This window comes from Marmota flaviventris, chromosome 10 (assembly GCF_047511675.1).
Source record: "Marmota flaviventris isolate mMarFla1 chromosome 10, mMarFla1.hap1, whole genome shotgun sequence".
In the NCBI taxonomy this organism is placed as follows: domain Eukaryota; kingdom Metazoa; phylum Chordata; class Mammalia; order Rodentia; family Sciuridae; genus Marmota; species Marmota flaviventris.
In genome coordinates, this window is record NC_092507.1 from 86,523,583 (window position 1) to 86,551,320 (window position 27,738).

At 36.7% G+C, this 27,738-nt stretch overlaps 1 pseudogene; it reads left to right on the forward strand.

Annotated features, from left to right (window-relative positions):
* Positions 1 to 4,807: 4,807 nt before the first annotated feature.
* LOC139707388 (rho GTPase-activating protein 29-like) overlaps positions 4,808 to 27,738 on the forward strand; it is a 99,500-nt pseudogene continuing 76,569 nt past the window's right edge.

The window sequence follows — 27,738 nt, forward strand, 5'->3', positions numbered from 1 at the left end:
ATCTTATAGATATGGTACATGCCCACTGGTGCAATGTAGTCTTTCAAGGGTTTTAAATGATCTATGGCCAGGTACAAAGATGCACACCTATAACCCAGCAACTTGGGAGGCTGAGGCAGTAGGATTGAAGGTTCCAATACTGAGATGCTCTCTCAAATTAAAAAAGAAAAAGTGTTCAGGATGCATCTCAGTAGTAAAATGCCTCAAGTTCAATCCCCAGTACCAACATACATACACACACACACACACACACACACACACAGAGAGAGTCCAGCAGCCATGTGTGTACCAAATGATTGCCATCAGATTTACATAACCCAAGGAAGCCAACACTGACCACAGCTTAGAATATTCCATGACCACAGTGTCCCTGCTGATGCTGCTACCATGAAAGTCTGCAAATCAAAATGAATTTATTTGTACCAAAAACCTGACAAAAATGGAGGCCAAGGGATCATGCAGGAGAAGGTCCTTAAGCTTGATAATTTGATCAAAGAAACTTTCAGGAGGACTCTGCCAAAACCACCACCTTATCCAAAAGAAATGCTTCCAAACCCCTGACTTTACAAACAAGATCATAAGATTTTATCTTTGGTTCTCAAAAGATTAATAAAACACAGAATGGGACCCACAAATTCCAAGGAACTCCAGGAGAGCCTTTCTTCTGCACTCCAGCTGAGACTATTATGGTTCATTCTCAAGCACATTTTGAAATTGGTGGGCAAATGATACCAAAGATAATTAAAAATTGTGATGGTTTTCATGCGAATGTTCCAGATGAACAGCTGTCAAATTGCTTCACTCTTAGAAGTGCATTTCAAGACAGGTGAAGTGGGCCATGCCTGAAATTCCAGCTTCCCAGAAGGCTGAGGCAGGAGGATGTCAAGATTCAGATGAGACTTGGCAATTTGTCAAGCCTATTTAAAAATAAAACCAAAATGAGTCAGCATGTGGCTTAGTGGTAGAGTACCCCTGGTTCAATGCTCAGTACCGGGGGGAGGTAACATTTTATGCTTCAGATTATGTTTATTTGGGGGGTGGGGTGGGGCACAAACTGGGGATTGAACTCAGGGGGGTACTCGACCACTGAGCCCCATCCCCAGTCATATTTTGTGTTTTTCTTTAGAGACAGGGTCTCACTGAGTTGCTTAGTAGTGCCTTGATCTTGCTGAGGCTGGCTTTGAACCTTCAGCTCTGGAGTTTTAGGTTGGATTTAACAAGGTCTCTGATTGCTTGAAAAAAGGGAAAACTTAGTCATCTCTGATAAAAGTTGAAGTACTATTTCCTATGACATAACTTTCTGTATTAGCTTTCAAAATCTTTCATCACTCTGGATAAATGACTTATCTTTTATAATGATCTAAGACCCTACTTTCACTAAGTGCTGTAAACCTTTTGAGATTGTTGACTAACTTCTCTAGGATCAAATTCTACATTGTCACTTGACCTTGAGCTAACATTGGGATATTACAGAGGGATCCAGAAATTCTCAAGGGATTTCTAGAAGAGAGATATTAACTCAATTAGCCTAATTTGATATGATGGGAAACCCTGTCAAATAAGACATAACTTTTTCAAGTTATATTTATTTGGCTGTTTATTAATATTTGCTTCAAAATTGCACTAAATTCATTAAAAAAACTAACATATTGTCATACATAGTTCTGGACACTATATTAAAACAACCAAATCACCTTGTTAATAGCTGGTTACAGCATATTACCAAAAGATTTTTAACCATGGCTCTTCTAAGTGTTTATCATATGAATTACCATTTGGATTTTTTTTCTTACAAGTAACTACAATGAGATTCATGGAAACAAACAAACAAACAAACAACCTCTAACAAGTATACTTGAACACAGGTTTTGGATTTATAGGTTTGTTTATTTTTGGTGCTATGGATCAAACCCAGGGCCTTGTACATGCTAGGCAAATGCTGTACCTTTTAAAATTTTTAATTTGAAAAGGGCTGTGATGGTGAACACTTGTTATCCCATCTACTTAGGAGGCTAAGGCCAGAAGATCTCAAATTAAAGGCCAGTCTCAGCAATTTAGCAAGAACCTGTCTCAAAATAAAAATAAAAATAAAAATAAGCTGGCAGTGTACCTCAGTGGTACAGTGCCCCTGGTTTCAATCCTCGGTACCAAAACTACATAAATGAATAATTTAATTAGTTAATTGAAATGAAATGAAAAGGGCTGGGGATGTAGCTCGGTGGTACAGCTCCCCTGGGTTCCATCCCCAGTGCCAAAGGAAAAGAAAATGTCAGTACCTACATTGTTTTAAAAAATTAAAAGAAGATTGTGGCAGGAGGATGGCAAGTTTGAGGCCAGCCTCAACAACTTAGTGAGGAACTAAGCAATTCAGTGAGAACCTGTCTTTAAATTAAAAAAAAAAAAAAATAGAAAGGGCTGGGGATCTGGCTCAGTGACAGAGCACCTATGGGTTTGATCCCCAGTACAAAGAGACAAACTGAAGAAGTCTTTTCCTAAGCCTTGAAGATTGATTCCACCCTCCTTGTCCATGCCTTCTCTCTGAGTGGGCCTAGATATGCTGTACAGTAACTGGATACCTATGTGACTGTTGGCAGTTGGATATCTGGTGTCCATTCTGTTTTCTTCACGGATGATGCTACTGTCTTCAAAAATCTGTTTTCTCTCTGGAATTTTTTAAAATTATTTTTTGAATAATTTTGATATGGCCAAGGTTTCCTTTACAATGATATTTTGGAGTTTTAGTTTTTCTTAGTTTAGGGATTAAGGGTTTTTCTGTCTCACAGGCAGGAACAGGAGGGTCACATATGGGCAAAATTCAGTCCATGGTGTGGAGTGCTTGGACAGAGGAATCCCTGACCCTCACTATCCCTGATTCTGTGCTCATGCATGAATATCTGACTATATCAGTTAATCTGGAGAAAGAAAATCCAATCAGGGTTACATGGGTGGAGATTGGGGAATGTGATCAGATACTGCTTTCTGATTGCATGCTAGTCAAAAGGTGGAGTTGGGGGCGTGGTCAGGGAGGTCAATAAAAGCTTCTTCAGAGCCAGAGGAGAAACACAAGAGTCCTGGAGTCCAGAAGTCCAACCCTGGCATGCTGAGGATCCCAGCCTGGCCCATCTGCTCAGATCCTGTAAGTCATTCACCACTCTGAGCACTACCCCATTCCCACCTCATCTGTGCAGAGGCGGGAACAATTTTGTATTTGATTTTTTCTTATGCACCAATTTAAGACTTAGATTTTGCCTCTCAGTGCGATTTTACATTTATGATGAAAATTAGGATTTCCACTTTAGTTTATATTGCTTTCAATTTTCTTTCTTTCTCAACTTTTGTTCCAGAGATTGAACTCTGGGCACTCAACCACTCAGCCACATTCCCAGGCCTATTTTGTATTTTATTTAGAGACAGGGTCACACTGAGTTGCGTAGCACCTACTCTTCTGAGGCTGGCCTTGAACCCACTGTGATGCTCCTATCATTTTCCCAGCTGCTAGAATTACAGGCATTTGCAAAAGGCCCAAGTATTCTTCTTCTTCTTTTTTTTTTTTTTTTTTTTTTTTTTTTTTTTTTTTTTTTTTTTTTTTTTTTAGTTGAGAGGGACACAATACATTTATGAATGTATCTATGTATTAGGTGGTACTAGGAAATAAAGCCAGGGCCTTGTGTGTGTGAGGCAAGCACTCTACCAACTGAGCTATATCCTCTGCCCATCATTTATTTATTTTTATGTGCTGTTGAGAATCAAACCCAGGGCCTCACACTTGCTAGGTGACCATTTCATCACTGAGCTTCAGTCAAAGCCGCTTTAATATTTCTTAACCAAGGAGAATGATTGAAATTCTATATCAATCTAATTGATTGTACTTCTATTTTTTGATGTTTAAGGTATTTAATTTGTGTGCCTTTAAAATGATACTTTATTGCCAGGTGTGATGTTATGTGCCTGTAATCTGATCTACTTCGTAGGCTGAGGAGGCAGGAGGATTGGGGTTCAAAGCCAGCCTCAGCAACAGTGTGGCCCTAAGCAACTCAGGGAGGCCCTGTATCTAACTAAAATATAAAATACGGCTGGAGATTGTGGCTCAGTGCTTGAGTGTCCTGAGTTCAATACCCATTCCCAAGTCCCCAAAATTATACCTTATGGCCTACATGGTTTTGTAACTTTATTGTTTGTTTAAACAAATTAAACAAATGCTTAAAACTATCTCATGCAACACTTCACAGACTCTGTTCTGATCTATTTGTTCTCTTCAACTCCCCCTAAGGTGGCAGATTCTCACAAGGGTAACAGATATCCATGAGACTCTGTTGTAATTTCCAAGTATTTATAACATGGGCACATGCTTTTACAATTGCTCATTTAATTTTTTAAAATTAAAACTAATGTCACCCATGTGAGGGCATGTCCTTTCCCAGCCATGGTAGTTGCTGAAATGGAGGAGCCTACTGCCTTAGGTCACATGACACTCCAATTCCACTTTTACAAGGACAAAATAATAATCGAAGGCTTTCTGCCATAAGGGTGAGGTGTGCTTTTAGACTCCCCAGTACCCCCTTCCCAGTGGTTGGCAAAGGATGGGATAGTGGCCTTTTCCCTGGACTATTTTCCAGGATCCTTCTTCTTTCAGACTCCCCAGGATGAACATCCAGTCCCCACACATGCTGCTGGAGCTGGCAGGCAGCAGCCTGCTGAGCGACTAGTCTAGGGCCATTCTGGATCTGGAGGACCTCTGCCCCTAGAGCTCTTCCCACCACTCTTTGTGGAGGCTTTCAACAGAGGACACACTGAGGTCCTGAAGAAAATGGTGAAGGCCTGGCCCTTCACCTGCCTGCTCCTGGGGACCCTGATGAGGAAGCCACAGCTTGACATGATCCAAGTGGCGCTGGATGAGCTGGACATGCTGCTTGCCCAGCAGGATAGCCCCAGGTAAGGGGGACCCAGGTGGCCTAGAAGGGAATACTGAAGGGGGTCCAAGAAACTGACCATGACTGATGGATCCAGGGAAAGTGGATGTTGAAGGGTGGACCAAGTGTTTCCTACTCTGCCAGCAAGGAGGGGTGGAGAGGCCTTGGCCATACTGAGCCCCATCTGGGAGTGGCTTCTGGATGTGGAGGTGCTTATGGCAGCTATGGTGACCCATGATGGATGCTGTACCTGCCCCTTCCTCAGCCTGTAGAAGTGGGGTGACACTAGGCTTGATTGGAGGGGAAAGGTGTAGAGAAGAGTGAGACAGAAGGAAGAAGTGGAGCAGGGAGCAGCAGCTGAGAGGTGAAGGAAGGGGCCTCAGGGCTGAGACTCTGATTTCATCCCCACAGGAGGTGGAAACTGCCGGTGCCGGATTTGCGGAATGTTCCCCAGAACTTCTGGAGGATGTGGTATGGAAGCATGGTTGATGCCTGTTCATCAGAGGCCATGAAGAAGAATTGAACATTAAACATGGTGCAGCAATGGCAGCTAAGCCATTTTTGAAGGTAGTCACTGACTTGTGCCTCACAGAAAGGCCCCTGGATTAATTCCAGGCCCAGTTGTTCCTGTAGGTCACACAGAGAAGGGACATGGTACACCTGTGTTGCAAGAGGCTGAAGATCTTTGAGAAACCCACTGACCACACCAGGAAGTTCCTGAGACTACTACAGCTGGACTCTGTCCAGAAGGTGGAAGTGCACTGCACCTAGGCACCCTCCACCTTGGATGCTTGTGCTCCTTTCTTGGGCCTGATGAGGAACCTGAGGAAGCTGCTTGTCTCCCAGGTCCGTGTGCCTGCCCACACCTCCCCAGAAGAACAGGAGTGGCTGATCAACCAGCTCACTTTGAATTTCCTCAGAATAGACTGCCTGCACCACCCTGAGGGCAGAGACTCAAGCTTGGAATAGACAACTCCACCTACTGAAAGAGAAGAGAAGAAAACGGAACTCTGAGAGTAATTTGTTGTTTGTTTTGTTTTTTGTTTTCTTCTCTTCCATTTTATCCTCTTTCTTTCTCCTCTACCCCTCCACCTCTGGTCCTCACAACCCCAACATATGTGCAACCAAGAACTTTGTATGAAATAGAACTTTAAGAACTGAGTCACCAGAATAATATAATATGGAGGAATTGCATAAGACCCCCTTTTATATTTCTCTTTCTCTCTGTTCTCTTTTTTCTTTTTATTTTTCTTCCTCTCTCTCTTCCTCTTTCAACCTCCTAATTTTTACTTCTTTTAATTTTCTAAATACATATATACGTTTGTTTTTATGCATTCTACTGTCCTCCCACGTACTTGTCTCCCATAAATTACCTCCTGTCTATTCTCCTGCTACTAACACTCTTGATTAGAGTTCTCCTCCAAATTTCCAGTTTTATTAACCCCATTGCCCTCACATCTTTCCCCATTAACATATCATCAGTCACCTGACCCCCAGTTCTCTGTCCACCACCAGAAAGTGTACATCTTCTATGAAATTACTGATTATATTTTAAACTATAATTGAATCCAACATTACTAGACATTGATACTTACTATAAATGTCTTAATAGCTGTAATTTACACATAGATGATGCATTGTTGATATTGGGAACTGTCAACATTGTCCTTCCCGACAAAGGAGGGATCTTGGAATATACAAGAGCACTACAAATCTATAGGATAAAAGCAATAACACAAGTCACACAGAACAGGAAAGAAATGCCAGCAACATGAAAAGACAAGGGAAGAATATACCAGAAACAATTGAAGACATACATCATTAGAAGCATTATCAGAAACAGCAGAAAAAAGTGACAGAGAAACATTTCAAGATTAACATTATTCAGATGTTTGCAATCTCAAAGAAGACATTAGACAACAAATACAGATATTGAAAGATCACTTTGACAATGAGCTACATAAACAAATTCAAGAAGCAAAAGACCACCTCTTCAGGGAGATTGAGGTATAAAAAAGAAAGAAATCCTTGAAATGAAATAAATAATAAACCAAATTAAAAACACAAATGAGAGCATCACCAGCAGAGTAGACAACTTAGAAGATAGGACATCAGGCCAGGAAGACAAAGTCTACCATCTTGAAAAGAATGTAGCAGTACAGCAAAAATGATAAGAAACCACATGCAGAACACCCAAGAAATATGGGATAGCATAAAAATACCAAATTTAAGAGTTATTGGGATAGAGGAAGGCACAGAGGTCCAAACCAAAGGAATGACCAATCTGTTCAATGAAATTATATCAGAAATCTTTTCAGAAATGAAGAATGAAATGGAAATCCAAATCCAAGAAGCCTACAGTGTGCCAAAAATGCAAAATCACAAAAAACCCACACCAAGACACATTATAATGAAAATGCCCAACATTCAGAAATAGGAGAGAATTTTAAAAGCCACAAGAAAAAGGAATCAGATTACATATAAGGGAAAACAAATTAGGATAATGGCTAAATTTTAAACATATTCCCTGAAAGCTAGAAGATCCTGGAACAATATATTTCAAACACTGGAAGATAATGGAAGATAACTAAAATATTGTATTCTGCAAAACTAAGCTTCAGATTGAAGAAGAAAGAAAAACTTCCATGATAAATAGAAGTTAAAATAATTTACACCTAGAAAGTCAGCACTACAAAACATCCTTGGCAAAATATTTCATGAAGAGGAATTGAAAAACAACCATGAAAAAAAGCAGAGGGAGGTAGTACACTAAACAAAAAAAACTAATCAAAGAGGAAACCAAGTCAAGTTAAGTAACAAAAATAAACAAATATGGCTGGAAATTCAAACCATATCTCAATAGTAACCCTAAATGTTAATGGCTGAATCTCACCAATCAAAAGACATAGGATAGCAGATTGGATTTAAAAAAAAAAAAGATCCAAGAATATGCTGCCTACAGGATTCTCATTTGATAGGAAAACACATACACAGACTGAAGGTGAAAGGTTTTGAAAATCATACCACTCACATAGACTGAGGAAGTAAGCAGGGGTCTCCATACTCATATCAAATAAAGTAGACTTCAAGCTAAAGCTAATCAAAAGGGATAAAGATGGACATTACATACTGTTCACAAAAACCATACACCAACAAGACTTAACAATCATAAATATATATGCCACAAACAATGGTGAAAAATGTTCATCAAACAGCTCTTCTCAAGTTCAAGAGTCAAATTGACCTCCCAGCACAATAATCTTGGGTGTCTTTAACCCACCTCTCTCACCACTAGACATATCTTTCAAACAAAAGTTAAATAAAGAAATGATAGAGTTCAATAATACAATAACGTAGACTTAACTGACATATATAGAATATATCAACCAGCATCAAGCAGATACACTTTCTTCTCAGCAGCCCATGGATTTTTCTCAAAAATAGACCATATACTATGTCACAGGGCAACTTTTAGAAAATACCAAGGAGTAGAGGTACTTCCATGCATTTTATCAGATCATAATGGAATGAAATTGGAAATCAACAACAAACTAAACATTAAAAATTCTGTATCACATGGAGACTGAACAATGTGTTGCTGAATGAACAATGGGTTACAGAAGGCATCAAGGCAGACAATAAAAAATTCTTAGAGGTAAATGAGAACACAGACACAACATATCAAAATCTCTGGGACACTATGAAAGCAGTACTAAGAGAAAAATTCATTGCATTGTGTTCATTCCTTAAAAGAAGAAAAAGTCAACAAATAAATGACCTCACACTACACCTCAAAGCCCTAGAAAAAGAAGAACAAATCAGCAGCAAAAGCAGTAGAAGGCAACAAATAATTAAAATGAGAGCTGAAATCAATGAAATAAAAAAAAGAAACAATTGAAACAATTGACAAAAATAAAAGTTGGTTCTTTGAAAAAAAATAAAATTGACAGACTCTTAGCCATGCTAACGAAGAGAAGGAGAGAGAGAACTCAAATTACCAGCATACGTGATGAAAAGGCAATATCACAACAGACCCTACAGAAATACAGAAGATAAGTAGAAATTATTTGGAAAACTTATCCTCTAATAAAATAAAAGACAGTGAAGGCATTGATAAATTCCTTTAGTCATATAATCTGCCCAGATTGAGTCAGGAAGATACACACAACTTAAACAGACCAATATCCTGTGAAAAAAATGGAAGAAGCCATCAAAAGAATACCAACCCAAGAAAAGCCAAGGAATGGATGTATACACAGCTGAGTTCTACAAGAACTTTAAAGAAGAACTAATACCAACACTCTTCAACGTATCTCAGGAAATAGAAAAAAAAAAAAAGAGAGAGTACTTCCAAACTCATTCTATGAGGCCAATATCATCCTGATTCCAAAACCGGACACAGACACTTCAAAGAGAGAAACCTTCAGACAAATATCTCTAATGAACATAGATGCAAAAATCCTTGATAAAATTCTGGCAAATCCAATATAAAAACATATCCAAAAGATTGTGCACCATGATCAAGTGGGATTGATCTCAGGGATGTAAGGTTTTTTCATCATACAGAAATCAAATAAATCTAATTCATCATATGAATGTACTTACAGATAAGAATCATATGATCATCTTGATAGATGCAAAAGTAGCATTTGACAAAAGACAGCAACCCTTTATGTTCAAAACACTAGAAAAACTAGGGATAACTGGAACATATCTCAACATTATAAAGGCTATCTATGCCAAGCCTCAGGCCAATATCATTTTAAAGGGAGAACAACTGAAAGCATTCCCTCTGAAATCTGGAAAAAGTCAGGGATGCCCTCTCTGACCACTTCTATTCAACATAGTTCTTAAAACACTGGCCCAGATCAATTAGACAGAAGAAAGAAATTACAGGAATAAATATAGGAAAAGAAGAACTTAAACTAGCACTATTTGCTGATTATATAATTCTATACATAGAAGATCCCAAACACTCCACCAGAAAACTTCAAGAATTAGTAAATGAATTCAACAAAGTAGCAGGATATAAAATCAAAACCCATAAATGAAAAGCATTTCTGTGTATCAGTGACAAATCCTCTTAGCAGGAAATGAGGGAAACTATTCAATTCATAATATTCTCAAAAAAAAAAAAAATAAGATACTTGAGAATCAACTTAACAAAAGATGTGAAAAAACTATACAATGAAAACCCTAAAGAGAAAAATAAAAAGAAGACCATAGAAGATGGAAAGATCTACCTTGCTTGTTTATGAATAGGCAGAATTAAAATTATCAAGATGACTATATTACCAAAAGCATGATACAGGTTCAACACAATTCTCATCCAATTCCCAATGGCATTCTTCACTGAAATAGAAAAATGCAATCATAAAATTCATGAAAAATAAGGAACCCAGAATAGCTAAAGCAATTCTAAGCAGGAAGAATGAAGCAGGTGGTATCCCTATACCAGACCATAAACTATACTACAGAGCAATAGTAACAAAAACAGCATGGTGTTGGCACCAAAACAGGCCGGTAGACAAATGGTACACAATAGAGGACACAGAGACTTACCCACAAAATTTCAATTATCTTATATTAGATAAAGGTGCCAAAAAAATGCACTGGAGACAAGAGAGCATCTTCAACAAATTGCACTGGGAAAACTGGAAATCCATATGCAACAAAATGAAATTGAACCCCTATCTCTCACCATGCACAAAACTTAACTCAAATGGATCAAGGACCTAAGAATTAAACCAGATACTCTGTGTCTAATAGAAGAAAAAGTAGGCCATAATCTTCATCATGTGGGATTAGGCCCCAAATTCCTTAATAAGACTCCTATAGCACAAGAATTAAAAAGAAGAATCAGTAAATGGGATGGATTCAAACTAAAATTTTTATTCTCAGCAAAAGAAACAATCTGTGAGGTGAACAGAGAGCCTACATCCTGGGAGCAAATTTTTACCCCTCACACATCAGATAGAGCACAAATCTCTAGGGTATATAAACACCTCAAGAAGCTAAACACCAAAAAAAAAAAAAAAAAAAAAAAAAAAAACCAAATAATCAATAAATGGGCCAAGGATCTGAACTGACACTTCTCAGAAGAGGATATAAAATCAATCAACAAATATATGAAAACATGCTCATCACCTCTAGAAAGCAGAGAATTGCAAATCAAAACTACTCTAAGATATCATCTCACTCCAGTCAGAATGGAAGCTATTATGAAGAAAAACAACAACAAGTGTTGGCGAGGATATAGGGGAAAAACGTACACTCATACATTGCTGGTAGGACTGCAAATTGGTGGAGCCAGTTGAGAAAGCAGTATAGAGATTCCTTGGAAAACTGGGAATGGAACCACCATTTGACCCAGCTATTCCTCCTCTCGCACTTTACCCAAAGGACTTAAAAACAGCATATTACAGGGACACAGCCACATCAATGTTTATAGCAGCACAATTCACAATAGCTAAATTGTGGAGCCAACTTAGATGTCCTTTGATCAATTAACAGATAAATAAAGTGGCATTTATACACAATGGAATATTACTCAGCATTTAAAAAGAAAAAAAACCATGGCATTTGCAGGTAAATGGATGGCTTTGGAGAAGATAATGCTAAGTGAAGTCAGCCAATCCCCAAAAGACAAATGATGAACGTTTTCTCTGATATAAGAGGAGTGACTCATAGTTAGGTAGAAAGGGAGAGCATGGGAGGATAAGATTAATTCTAGACAGGGAAGAGGGGTGGGAGGGAAAGGGATCGGGAAGGGGAATAGCAAGGATGATGGAATGTGATGGACATCATTATACAAAGTACATATATGAAAACTTGAAATGGGTATCAACATAGCTTATTTACAAACAGAGATATGAAAAAATGTTGTTTATATGTGTATTAAGAATTCTAATGCAAAAAAATATAGTACATGTATAATGGCATAAACTGACATGAACATACTTTATATCAAGAGATACAAAAAAATGTGCTCTATATATGTAATAAGAATTGAAATGCATTCCAGTTGTCATGTATTTAAAAAAAATAAAATCAATTTTAAAAAAAGAAATAGCTTCACTAAATACATGAGAGTCTCCTTTTGGATTCTATTTTATTCTGTTGATTTCCATGTCTCTTTCTGGGCCAATATCTCAAATTTTGAATCCTGTACATCTACAGTGAATCTTAAGCAGTCTAAATTCTCTAAAATTTCTTTGGCTCTTCCATATCTTTAACATTTTCATATAAATTTTAGAATCAACTTGTTAATTTCTGCATCAAGACGTGCCAGGTTCTTCCAAAATCCTATATACTCAGCAATAAAAGAGAATAAAATCATGGCATTTGCAGATAAATGGATGGTGCTGGAGAAGATAATGCTCAGTGAAGTTAAGCAATCCCAAAGAAACAAATGCCAAATGTTCTCTCTGATATAAGGAGGTTAATTCATCGTGGGGTAGGGAGGGGAGAACAAGGGAGGCATAGACCAACTCTAGAGCAGAGGGTTGGCAGGGGAAGTGAGAGAAAATGGAGTTAGAAATCATGGTGGAATGAGATGGTCATCACTGTGCTAAATACATCTATGGAGACAAAAATTGGTATGAATATACTTTGTATATGACCAGAGATGTGAACTATTATGCTCTGTACGTGTAATATGAATTGTAATATATTCCACTGTCATAAGTAAATAAAAAAGAAAAAAAAATGTGTGTTTTATAAGAGATCAATAAATGAGATGTTTTTTTTTATGTTAGAAATGCAAAATAATACCTTTTTGTAATATATAAAAAATCTCAAAGTCTAAGAATTATTCCAAGTATAATATCATGTGGTATATGTTTTTTGTCATTTTACCCTTCTTACATACTAACATTTCTGTTGTAAGGACCCAGTTCCCTTGGAACATTTCAGCAACCATTAATGGCAAAAGCACCTGCCACCCATAAGTTCAGAAAATGGAGATTTCCTGCAAGATGTAGATACTGTGAATGCATTGTCATATTCCAAGGTGTTAAATGCAAAGTGATATTTTTGGAATCACAATTTTTAATTTTGCTAAATACTTTTTTTGTTATGATCTTACTTATTTGGAGACGTGTGTGTGTGTGTGCGCATACACACAAACACACACACACACACACACACGCACACACACACACACACACACATATATATATATGTGTATATATATATATATATATATATATATATATATATATATATATATATATATATAATTTTTTGTTTGTACTCCTGAGAACTAAATTCAGGATCTTGTGCATGCCACACAAGCACTCTACGCCTTCTTAAAATTGTGTTTTGAAATGGGGTCTTGCTAGATTGGGCTGACTTTCAACTTGTGATCTTCCTTTTTCAACCCCTCAAGTAGCTGGAATCATAGGCCTATGCCATCACATCTGGCTCTGCCAGGACATTTTAAATAAAGTCCCACAGTTTATTTCTAGTTTTCTACTTTGTTTTGATGTTAAATGTAATTCAAAACCCACAAGTAGTACTTTTTAACTTAGTTTTGTCATTATTAGTCTGCCTGTACTTTGCTTAGTTGTGAATAATTTTAAGTTGTGTCAATCATCTTTCAAAAAACATTTTCTTTTAGTTTCTTCTTGTCTGCCATAAAAAATGCATGGTAAACTTAGCCATTGTTTGCAGACATCAGAAACTTCAGGGGAAAACTCCCTTATTTAGAGCAGAATTCTCACGCATTGCCAAAAAGGAGTCAGATGGCATTCTTTTCATAATAAAAATGTGTTCTACAGAGATTGAAAACACAGCCTTGTGTTTAGAAGTATGTTGTTAACTCTTAACACTCTAAAAATATAAATGCCTTTTTGTTTTGTTTAAATGAAAAAGAGACTTTAAGAAAATCAGCACTCTCCCTTTGTAATAACTGAATTTATTCATATTTATTTGGAAAATATTTATTTATTTGATTCAACTTGTATTTTCTTAAATACCAATACAAATTGAAGTAGATCCATCAACTCTGTTTAGATGTCTGTATGTAGCCCTTTGTACTAAAGTAAAATATGGCAAACTGTTTTTCTTTTCTCTTCAAGGGAATTTATCATGTCAGTGGCAACAAGGTAAAAATGGCAAGACTGTGTCAAGCTCTGGAAAACAGTCGGCATTTAGTAGATCTGTCCCAATTTACTTCATATGACATCTGTGAAGTGTTAAATTTACACCTTTAACAGGTTAAATTTTGTCACCCCAATTGGAGGAAGGGCAGAGCAGAGATGCCGCCCGTGCCTGCAAGGTAGGCAGACCTGCGACCGACCGGCAGAACAGGCCCAGCTGCCCGCCGGCATGGTAGACACATCACCACAATTGGAGGAGGGGCAGAGCCGCCACCCGTGCCTGCACGGTAGGCAGACATGCAACCTGGAGAACAGGCCCAGTGGCACGCCAGCATGGTAGACAGATCACCCCTATTGGGAGGAGGGGCCCAGCCATTGCCTGCAAGGTAGGCAGACCACGCGAACTGGAGAAGGGGCCCAGCGGCCCTCCGGCATGATAGACAGATCACCCTAATTGGAGGAGGAGCACAGCCACCACCTGCCCATGCAAGGGAGTCTTTGCAACTATACAAGTGCAATATAAATATATAGGGGGAAAATTCAATAACACAACAGTTTCACCAAGCAGAAAGAAATGCAAGCAGTATGAAAAGACAAGGAAAGAAAGCACCACAAGCAATGCAGGTCAACTCAGAGGTTATAGCTGCAGCAGATGGAACGTCAGATAAAGAATGCAATATTTACATGCTTCAGATGATCTGGAGTCTCAAGGAAGACATTAGACAGCAAAATCAGACAATGAAAGATCACTTCAACAATGAATTACATAAACAAATCTAAGAAGCAAAAGATCAACTATACAGGGAGATAGAGGTTATAAAAAACAAACAAAAAACTTAGAAATGCAGGAAGCAATAAATCAACTTAAAAACTCAAATGAGAATACTACCAGCAGAGTAGAACACTTAGAAGATAGAATATCAGACAATGAAGACAAAGTATTTCAACTTCAAAAGAACATAGACAGCTCAGCGAGACTCTTAAGAATCCATGAGCAGAACATCCAAGAAATATGGGATAACATAAAGAGACCAAACTTAAGAGTCATTGGGATACAGGAAGGTATAGAGGTCCAAACCAAACGAATGAGCCATCTGTTCAACGAACTAATATGAGAAAACTTCCCAGACTTGAAGAATGAGACAGAATCCCAAATCCTAGAAGCCTACAGGATGCCAAATGTGCAAAAATCATAAGAGATCCACACCTAGACACATTATAATGAAGATGCCCAACATACAGAATAATGAGAGAATTTTAAAAGCTTCAAGAGAAAGGAAGCAGATTACATTTAGGGGTAAACCAATCAGGATAACAGCTGATCATTCAACACACACTCTGAAAGCTAGAAGATCCTGGAATAACATATTTCAAATGCTGAAAGAAAATGGGTTTCAACCAAGAATTGTGTATCCAGCGAAATTAAGCTTCAGGATGGAAGATGAAATTAAAACCTTCCATGATAAACAAAAGCTAAAAGAATTTGCAACTAGAAAACCATCTCTTCAAAACATCCTCGGCAAAACATTACAGGAAGAGGAAATGGAAAATAACAATGAAAACCAACAGTGAGAAGTAGTGCAGTAAAGGGAAAAAATAATCAAAGAGGAAAAACAAACCACGTTAAGTAGCATAAATAAACAAATATGGCTGGAAGAACAATCCATATCTGAATAATAACCCTAAATGTTAATGGCTTAAACTCACCAATTAAGAGACACAGGCTAGTAGAATAGATAAAAAAAAAGATCCAACAATATGCTGCCTACAGGAGACACATTTGATAGGAAAAAACATACATAGACTGAAGGTGAAAGGTTGGGAAAAATCATACCACTCATATGGACTTCGGAAACAAGCATTAGTGTCCATACTCATATTAAATAAAATAGATTTCAAGCCAACGTTAATCAAAAGGGATAGAGAGGGACACTACATACTGCTCAAGGGAACCATACACCAACAAGACATAACAATCATAAATATATATGCTCCAAACAATGGTGCAGCTATGTTCATCAAACAAACTCTTCTCAAGTTCAAGAGTCTAATAGACCACCATACAATAATTATGGGAGACTTCAACACACCTCTCTCACCACTGGACAGATCTTCCAAACAAAAGTTGAATAAAGAAACTATTGAACTCAGTAATACAATTAATAACCTAGACTTAATTGACATATATAGAATATACCACCCAACATTAAACAGTTACACTTTTTTCTCAGCAGCACATGGATCCTTCTCAAAAATAGATCATATATTATGTCACAGGGCAACTCTTAGACATTATAAAGGAGTAGAGATAATACCATGCATCTTTTCTGATCATAATGGAATGAAACTGGAAATCAATGATAAAAGAAGGAAGGAAAAATCATGCATCACTTGGAGAATGAACAATCGGTTACTGAATGATCAATGGGTTATAGAAGACATCAAGGAGGAAATTAAAAAATTCTTAGAGATAAATGAAAACACAGACACAACATATCAGAATCTATGGGACACAATAAAAGCAGTTGTAAGAGGAAAATTCATTGCCTGGAGTTCATTCCTTAAAAAAAGGAAAAACCAACAAATACATGATGTCACACTTCATCTCAAAATCCTAGAAAAATAAGAGCAAAACAACAGCAAAAGAAGTAGAAGGCAAGAAATAATTAAAATCAGAGTTGAAATTAATGAAATCAACACAAAAGAAACAGTTGAAAAAATTGACAAAACTAAAAGATGGTTCTTTGAAAAAATAAATAAGATCAACAGACCCTTAGCCATGCTAATGAAGAGAAGAAGAGAGAGAACTCAAATTACTAGCATATGGGATGAAAAAGGCAATATCACAACAGACACTTCAGAAATACAGAAGATAATTAGAAATTATTTTGAATCCATATACTCCAATAAAATAGAAGATAGTGAAGGCATCGATAAATTTCTTAAGTCATATGATCTACACAAATTGAGTCAGGAGGATATAGACAACCTAAACAGACCAGCATCAATTGAGGAAATAGAAGAAGTCATCAAAAGACTCTAATGAATCTAGATGCAAAAATCCTCAATAAAATTCTGGCAAATCGGATACAAAAACATATCAAAAAAATTGTGCACCATGATCAAGTAGGATTCGTCCCTGTGATGCAAGGCTGGTTCAATATTCAGAAATCAATAAATGTTATTCACCATGTCAATAGACTTAAAGATAAGAACCATATGATCATCTCGATAGATGCAGAAAAAAACATTTAACAAATTACAGCATCCCTTTATGTTCAAAATTCTAGAAAAACTAGGGATAACAGGAACACACCTCAATATTGTAAAAGTTATATATGCTAAGCCTCAGGCTAGCATCATTCTGAACGCAGAAAAATTGAAGACATTCCCTCTAAAATCTGGAAAAAGACAGGGATGCCCTCTCTCACCACTTCTGTTCAACATAGTTCTCGAAACACTGGCCAGAGCAATTAGACAGACGAAAGAAATTAAAGGCATAAAAATAGGAAAAGAAGAACTTAAATTATTACTATCTACAGGTGACATGATTCTATACCTAGCAGACCCAAAAGGGTATACAAAGAAACTATTAGAGCTAATAAATGAATTCATCAAAGTGGCAGGATATCAAATCAACACACATAAATCAAAGGCATTACTGTATATCAGTGACAAATCCTCTGAAATGAAAATGAGGACAACCACTCCATTCACAATATCCTCAAAAAATAAAATAAAATACTTGGGAATCAACCTAACAAAAGAGGTGAAAGACTTATACAATGAAAACTACAGAACCCTAAGAGAGAAATAGAAGATCTTAGAAGATGGAAAAATGTACCCTGTTCATGGATAGGCAGAACTAACATCATCAAAATGGCAATATTACCAAAAGATATCTATAGGTTTAATGCAATGCCAATCAAAATCCCAATGGCATTTCTTGTAGAAATAGAGAAAGCAATCATGAAATTCATATGGAAAAATAAAAGACCCAGAATAGCAAAAAACAACTCTAAGCAGGAAGTGTGAATCAGGCAATATAGTGAAACCAGACTTCAAACTATATGACAGAGCAATAGTAACAAAAACAGCATGGTACTGGTACCAAAACAGGCGGGTGGACCAATGGTACAGAATAGAGGACACAGAAACCAATCCACAAAACCACAACTATCTTATATTTGATAAAGGGGCTAAAAACATGCAATGGAGGAAGGATAGCATCTTCAACAAATGGTGCTGGGAAAACTGGAAATCCATATGCAACAAAATGACACTGAATCCCTTTCTCTCGCCATGCACAAAAGTTACCTCAAAATGGATCAATGAGCTTGATATCAAATCAGAGATACTGTGTCTGATAGTAGAAAAAGTTGGCTATGATCTACATACTGTGGGGTCGGGCTCCAAATTTCTCAATAGGACACCCATAGCACAAGAGATAATAACTAGAATTAACAAATGGACTTACTCAAACTAAAAAGTTTTTTCTCAGCAAAAGAAACAATAAGAGAGGTAAATAGGGAGCCTACATCCTGGGAACAAATCTTTACTCCTCACACTTCAGATAGAGCCCTAATATCCAGAGTATGCAAAGAACTCAAAAAATTAAACAATAAGAAAACAAATAACCCAATCAACAAATGGGCCAAGGACCTGAACAGACACTTCTCAGAGGAGGACATACAATCAATCAACAAGTACATGAAAAAATGCTCACCATCTCTAGCAGTCAGAGAAATGCAAATCAAAACCACCCTAAGATACCATCTCACTCCAGTAAGATTGGCAGCCATTATGAAGTCAAACAACCACAAGTGCTGGCGAGGATGTGGGGAAAAGGGTACACTTGTACATTGCTGGTGGGACTGCAAATTGGTGTGACCAATTTGGAAAGCAGTATGGAGATTTCTTGGAAAGCTGGGAATGGAGCCACCATTTGACCCAGCTATTCCCCTTCTCGGTCTATTCCCTAAGACCTAAAAAGAGCATGCTACAGGGACACTGCTACATCGATGTTCATAGCAGCACAATTCACAATAGCAAGACTGTGGAACCAATCTAGATGCCCTGCAATAGACGAATGGATTAAAAAAAAATGTGGCATTTATACACAATGGAGTGTTACTCTGCATTAAAAAATGACAAAATCATAGAATTTGCAGGGAAATGGATGACATTAGAGCAGATTATGCTAAGTGAAGCTAGCCAATCCCTAAAAAACAAATGCCAAATGTCTTCTTTGATATAAGGAGAGTAACTAAGAACAGAGTAGGGAGGAAGAGCATGAGAAGAAGATTAACATTAAACAGGGACGAGAGGTGGGAGGGAAAGGGAGAGAGAAGGGGAAATTGCATGGAAATGGAAGGAGATCCTCAGGGTTATACAAAATTACATACAAGAGGAAGTGAGGGGAAAGGGAAAAAAAGGGGAGAAATGAATTACAGTAGATGGGGTAGGGAGAGAAGAGGAGAGGGGAGGGGAGGGGAGGGGGGATAGTAGAGGATAGGAAAGGCAGCAGAATACAACAGACACTAGTATGGAAATATGTAAATCAGTGGATGTGTAACCGATGTGATTCTGCAATCTATATACGTGGTAAAAATGGGAGTTCATAACTCACTTGAATCAAAGTGTGAAATATGATATATCAAGAATTATGTAATGTTTTGAACAACCAACAGTAAAAATTAAAAAAAAATAAAAAATATATGTTAATACTAATAAAAAAAATAAAGTGAACAATTCAGTGGCACTTAAAAAAACAGGTTAAATTTTTATTCTAAACCTATCATCAAATAAAAAGAGAAAAAATATTTTATATTTCATATAAATATTGCTCCCCCAATTATTCTAAGATTTTATAATGATGTACTTTGATGTGAATATATTTCCATCCAGTATTCTGGCCACTCCATGAGCTCTGTCAGTTGTTACCGCTGTTGACCGGTGAGGAGTCCTTGCTTCACAATGTTGAAGAATAACACCAAAGAAGCACGCCGAGGCAAGGTCAGAGTAGAAATTAGAAGTTTATTAAAGGACAGCAGAAAAGACTTCTCCCTGGCGAAGAAGGGGACCCAAGAGGTGGAATCCGTGGAAGTGAGGTTGTTTCCCCTTTTTATAGTTCTTTCAGTGATGGAATGTAGGTGGGAAGGCCCGAGGGGTGGGACACAGGTGGGCCAAAGAAGTAATCTGGTCAGGAAGGACTTCTGAGTCAGCACCTTTTTGCTGGGGGCTGTTCATTAACATTTCTTTGAGGTGGACTTTGGCCTAGGGCCTTTTCGGGACTTCATTAACATTCCATGAGTTGTCCTGTGTTTTCCCTGAGTCATTCTCCGCATGGTCTCCATTTTAGATTTCACTCGGCATTAGACCCGATTTATCTAACTACACTGACTACCTAACTTTAAATCTGGCTTAATTGTGAGCACTTTAGTTCTTGGAACTTTTCTCAATTTTTATTGCCCATTTCCCCACCCAACCTCTGTCTTTGTAATTTGCACTTGAAGCTCTTGTTTGGAGATGTGTGTGTGTGTGTGTGTGTGTGTGTGTGTGTGTGTGTGTGTGTTTGTGCACATACACAACACACATATAAATATTTATAAATTTGTTTTTTGTAATCCTGGGAATTAAAATTCAGGGTCTTGCACTTGCTTGGCAAGCATACATGTTCTCTACTTCCCTTATCTTTCTTTTATTGTTCTTTTTTTCTTCAAAACCTTTCTAAGACATTTCCTTGTCTTTCTTCTTGACTAATGTAAATTACTCCATTTGTGAGATCATGTTTTAATTTTCAAGAAGTCTGATTTTCTATTCCTTTGATAACATTTAAAAAAAGACTATATTATGCCTTTTATTGTGGATATTCATCAATTTTTCTTGTTAAGGGTTCTTTTCTCTATTTAGCCTCTAACCTCTGCAGAAATACAATGTCACCCTCATATATAACATTAAGTTTTTTATAGCAACATAAAATTAAAAAATTAGGTGAAGTAAATTTTAATATATCATTTAACATTTTGAATATCTAGTGTTTTAAATTATGAGGTATTTTGTTTACTTCTTTATTTGTTTTGCAGCTCTTCTTCTTTGAAATCTGGTATCTATTTTTCATTTAGAGGACATCTCAATTTAGATCAGTTGCATTTCCAGTACTCTTTCACCATATCTGACTGGTTGCCAGAATATTGACAGCATTGTTTTAGACCTTCAATTTGTTCTTTTTCTACCTGTTTTGAATTTTGTCTTTCATGGTGTCTAGTTATGTTAAAGTTTGGACTTGAAATCGCTTTGGAAGCACTTGAACACATCAAGGGTTTTTAAAAACTTTGAACTTTACTATAAAGTGGTCTAGGTGGATTGTTTGATATATGCCTAACTACATGTCTCTAGTTCCCTGTTCTGGCACTGGTGTGATCCTTCCAGGAAGGCATTATTTTTTAATTGTAGATGGACACAATACCTTTAGTTTATTTATTTATTTTTATGTGGTGTTGAGGATCAAACCTAGTGCCTCACACATACTAGATGAGTGCACTACCACTGAGCCACAAGCCCAGTTCCCCAGGAAAGGGGTTGCTTTCAGTGTGCATATACCCAACAAATCCCCATTGGAAGACAGTTACCTCTCTGTGCCTTATGTTTGGCATTGCCTCAATTCAGAGAGCCTCTGTATCACATTGCTCAGAGAAAAAATTTCCAGAGTTTTAGGAAGGAGATTTCTCTAGTACATGGAGTAGATACAGGATTCTATAGAGAGCTAAGCTTTCTCAGCTAGCCTACCTGCAACCTAACCCAAGATCAACCTAACCTAAACCTGGTAGTGATTGTCCATGTCCCTTTAGGATTCTGAAAATCATGTTGAGTGACAAAGGGTCAACTCTCTTGTAAATGCTGCATCAGAACTTGTTCATCTGCTCTTCTACTTGTGAATTTAGTTGCTTTTTGTTTTCTCTATTTTCCTAGTCGTTATGAGCCTACAGTATCTTAGTGGGGTTGCAGGAGGGAAAGAAATTAAGTATAAATTGCTGGATCTACAATGTTAGCCCAGGAAAGCATTGATAACTCTTTAATCACATTTTACAGACACCTCAACTGGGAAATGGAGGTTGATACCTTTGAATGACTGGAAGTCTCATAATGTGTCATCCTTAATCTTGTTTAGTCAGTCAGGGAGAGGAGATGAATAGGGTCCAATATAATAAACTTGCATTCTGTTGAGAAATTTTGTATGTCTAAGACTTTCATTTGGGAAAGTGTGCTCAGTTCTTGCAATAGTGTCAGAGAGTATGCTTTATTTGACTCATTGACCTAAAGCTCTAAAAGGTAAAGTGAATTGCTTCAGATATCAGAGTGGTGAAGATAGGAGCTGATCACAGCGCAACACCCTAAATTGCCATAGATATTATAGGATATCAGGTAGATAAATGTTCACTGAATTTTCTATTGTAGATCAGTAGAAATATTGAAATTCTTATGGCAGTGGATATTTGTTGTAAGAACTTTTTCTTTTGATCTATTCATGGCAAATCAGCCTGCTTTAAAGAATCAAGAGATGTTAACAGTATGGTTTTGTAGGTCATATTATCTTGTGCTGATCTTCATTCATGCCCAAGTAAAATCTGGGCCCTGTAGCACTTTCATATTTTTACCTCTTACTCATAAAATCCATGCCTTTTCTGATTCATTTTTATTGATTTTGTGCACTATCCTATGTTTGTTCCAGTAAAACAGCTGAAGATCATGCTATTTGGGGGGGGGGGGGCAGATGTGAGTATAATGTGTTTAGAATAAAGATGAAGACTTTTAAAATCCTATCATGAAGCTTAAAGTTTAAAATTCATTTAAAGTTTAGAATTTGACTCATTATCTATTAATTTGTTACTACCATAAATAAAATTTATAGTCAAGATTTTTATTTGCTTTCTAAGTCAACTCCTTACCAAACACATATATTTTATGGGAAGGGATGAAGCTCAGTACTAGAGTGCTTGCCTATCATGCTTGAGGTCCTATGTTGAATCTCCAGTACTGAAAAAGAAATAAATAAATACAGATTGTCTTTAGATTTTGTTAATCTAATGGGACATACTAAATTATTTAAGTAACTCTCACTTACATTTGACAATAAGAAAAAAAAAACAGTTGATTTTTTCAAACTATTTATTATTTGGTTGTAGCAGGATGCAATAACTTTTTTTATTTATTAATTTTTATGTGCTGCTGAGGACGAAACCCAGGTCCAGGCATGTGCTAGGCAAGTGCTCTAGCTCTGAGCCACAACCGCAGCCCAAAGGTATTTTTAATATAATTTTATTTCTTTAGCTACCAGAACCATTGGTTTTATTCCAATGGTACCAGGAATTTATGGAGCTTGCAAATGCCATTCAACAGATTAACCAAGAACAGGACACAAAAAGGGACAACTATGAAGACAACACATACCCAAATATGTGTAAGTAAATCAACCAAATTCTTCTCAAAACCAAGGACCTTCTAAGACAATTGCCACCATCCAATTTTAACACTCTATAATACCTTGTCGTCCATCTTAAGTGGTAAGAATTTTTATACCATGTTAAAAATTTGTAATTGTACAGGACAATAGTATTCAGTACATTTATATTGTTGTGGTATAATTTTCAAAATGATTTTTTAGGATGTTTTTATTATGTGTTGGGAAAGGGAGACATTGAATATATGTTCATTCAGCAAACATGGTTCTCTCAGATGCCTCCTGTGTGCCAGGCTCTGGCTGGGGAAACTAGGATGAAAACACAGGGTTTCTACTATTTGTGGGCTCATCATCTTGGGGAATAGACCTGTATATAACCACAGTATATCATCATCCTTTTACTTTTACCTGTGCACAGCTTGCAGGCATGCATAGAAAGTTTTGGGGGTAGGGATAGAGCAGAAGAGGCAAAAGCCCTTGATTTGGTAGAGAATGTGCAGAACAGCATACTAGGCAGAGAGTAACAGACATGAACACACAAGAAATCATTTTGCATTTGGAAAATTTGATTTCATTAGGATAAATATAGCAAACAGTAGCAGGAACTGTGCTACCCTTCCTAGAAGCCTGATAAGAAAATCTTACCTACCTGGCAGATGAGTTGAACCTATTGTTTCTGTACTCACTAAAGAACTTGGCATCAAGAATTTTACATATTCACATTTGCCTGCTAGACCTTTCTGACAGAAATTCAGATCTCCTTTTTAACATTTTGTTTAAATTTATTTTTGGGGGGGCTGGAGTTTTGGCTCAGAGGTAGAGCATGTGCAAAGCCGTGGGTTCGAAGCTCAGCACTACATAAAAATACATAAATAAAATAAAAATTTTAAAAAGCATACATTTTTTAATTTGAATCAGTTATACATGACAGTAGAATTTTTTTAATCCATTGTACACAAATGGAGCAGAAATTTTCATTTCTCTGTACATGATGTAGTCACATCTCATGTGCCATCTTACATGTACCTAGGGTAATGATGTTTGTCTCATTCCACAATCTTTCCTACCACATACCCCTCCTCTTCCTTCCCTCCCCTGTGGCCAATCAATGTTCCTCCAGCACCAAACACCCAATTATGGATCAGCATTTATTTATCAGAGAGAATATTTGGCTTTTGGTTTTGGGGGATTGGCTTATTTCATGGTATTCACCAACTCCATCCATTTACCTGTAAATACAATTATTTCATTCTCTTGTAATGCTGAGTAAGAGTCCATTGTGTATATATACCAAAGTTTTTTATCTATTCATCTGTTGAAGGCCTCAAATTATTCCATAAAATAGAAAAGGAGGAAACCCTTCCAAACTCATTCTGTGAAGCTAGTATCACCCTAACACCCAAACCAGCCAGAGACATATCAAGGAAAGAAAATTTCAGATCCATATCTCTGATGAACATAGATGCAAAAATTCTCAATAAAATTCTGGCAAATCACATACAAAAACATATAAAACAAACAATTCACCATGATCAAGTTGTGTATTCCAGGGTTGCAAGGTTGGTTCGATGTACAGAAATCAATAAATTTAATTCATCACACCAATAAACTTAAAAAAAGAAGAATCCTATGATAATATCAATTGATGCAGAGAAATCATTTGACAAAACACAGCATCTTTTCATGTTCAAAACCTTAGAAAAAGTATGGGTAGCAGGAACATACCTCAACTTAGTAAAAGCTCTCTATGCTAAACCTAAGGCTAATATCATTCTAAATGAAGAAAACTTGGAAGCATTCCATCTAAAAATTGTTCAACATAATCCTTGCCTCTCTAGCCAGAGCAATTAGATGAAAGAAGTTCAAAGGAATATGAATAGGAAAAGAAGAACTCAAACTATCATTCTTTGCCAATGATATACTTTCATAGTTGTAGGTTCCAAAAAACACCATGAGAAAACTTCTAGAATAATAAATGAATTTGGCAAAGTAGCAGGATATAAAATCAATACCCATAAATCAAATGTATTCTTATACATCAGTGATGAATTCTCTGAAAGACAAATAGCAAAACTACCACATTAACTATATATATATATATATATATATATATATATATATATATATATATATATATATATATATATATATATATCACAGCTTCTTTACCCATACATAAGGCTAGTATAATCCTGATAGCTAAACAAGGCAGAGACAGATTTCCTTGGATAGTCATAGAAATAACAAGCTGAGAGTGTTTGAGGTAAAACCAGAACATTGATGGTGGCCATAGAATAGAGAGATGTTCATGAGAAAGAGTCATCTAGGCTAGAAAACTAACTGTGGTGGCTGGGAGTGTGGCTAGTTGTAGAACACTTGCCTAGCACATATTAGACACTGGGTTTGATATTCAGCACTGCATAAAAATAAATAAATAAAATAAAGGTATGTGTCCATCTCTAGGTAAAAATTATTTTTTTTTAAAGAAAACTAACTGGGCAGTGAGAGAGAAATTGACAGTGCTGTTTCAGTTTCCAGTATAAGAAATGGGGAGTATATCCCATATACATAGATGGAGCAATTTTTAGGGGTATTTTTCTTCCTTCTGCTACTAAGAGTTCAGTAGTTCCTTCTACTTACATGCATTTTATCCTAATACAGTACTCTGAAACTCAGTTTGGTGTGTGGCAAGTATCATAATGAAACAAAGAATTCTTTCCCTAGACCCACCAAACTTGACCCTTGACAAACCCTTTGTAGTCTTCTACAGCCTGAGTTTTCTTGACCCTTCTCAAGTCATAGTAAACTACCATTAAGGACCTCTATTAGGCAAATCTCATACATTTTATGTGTTTTTCTTTTCAGGGTTGTAGACCATTCTAAAGAAAACCTGATGAACTCAAAAACCTTGGGGGTGATATTTGGACCCTGTCTCATGAGGCCCAGGCCTACAACCACTCCTGGTACCATCTCCTCCTCCCATGCTGCATATGCCAATCAGGCCCTGTTGGTAGAGTTCCTCATTACCAACGCACAGATGATCTTTGATGGGTCCCTAGAGTCACAAAATGTTCCATGTAGTACTTATGTTGTTGAACCTCAAGTGGGTAAAGCCCTCCTTCCAAACCTGTAATATCAACAGAACATTCCAAAAAGTCACATTATTTTTCTACAAAGCAAGTGAGTTTTGACCATTATAGAATTGCATTAAATTTGTGATGTTTATGTTAACAAATTAATAGTCTTTGAACTGTTTGTTTTGAGATGTGTTTTGTTTTAGTTTAAAACTTTTCTTGTATCAATAGGATATCCACACTGCAGATATTGAAATTGAAAATTTTGAATTGGCTACATCATTTGAGGAATCAGAATGCAAGCAAAATGCATTGGAAAAATGGGATGTATGACTCATTGGTGAGTGGTCATGTAACATATATGTTTGCATATTTCAAACCTTGCCAAGAAGTCATGATTAAAAACCAAAGTGAGGGCTGGGCGTATATCTCAGTAGTAAAACACTTACCTCAGCATGTGGGAGGCCATGAGTTGGATCCTCAGAACCATATAAAACCAAATAAATATAAAAATATTATGTCCATCTACATTTCTCATTCTTTAAAAAAAGGTAAATTAAGTTGCGGTTGGTTCAAATTTCAAGGTTTTATTAGTTAACTTTGCTAGCCATTGAGAAAGTTTAATGAATGTCATTTCAATGAATATCATGCTTTGTTTCTTTCTTGTGAAAGATATTTTGAAATTCATAAATTATTTCTGTTCTCTTTCTGAAATTTGTTTTCACCTTTACTTCTTTGTCATCATTTAAAGTCAAAGGAGAAAAAAGCTGTACTTCTGAAACTCAAAAAAATAGACTCCTAAAGTTTTTTGATGTCCCTTTACCTGTGGCCTAACTTTAGCACATTAAGCACACACGTCTTCCATTTTCTTGGCTCCAGTCTTTTGTTCACTGTTTTTTGATCATTTTATTTCAGTGAATGGTTTCTGGTAAGGGGGTTGAAAACCTTCCATTCATTACTGCTTTAGTAGAGCTAAATCCAAATTTTTCAACATATAGCAATATATGTTAAATTTGACATATTAAATTAATGAAATATCAATGAGTGTAGCTTGAGAAAGTCTGAAAACAAAGAAAGTCCACTACCTCTGCAAAGAAAAGCACTGAACCCACTGATTCCATTTATCTGATTTGATATTATTAGCATTTCTGTGCTATGAACCCTGGCCTCATTTAAGCCATAGCTAACAGTCT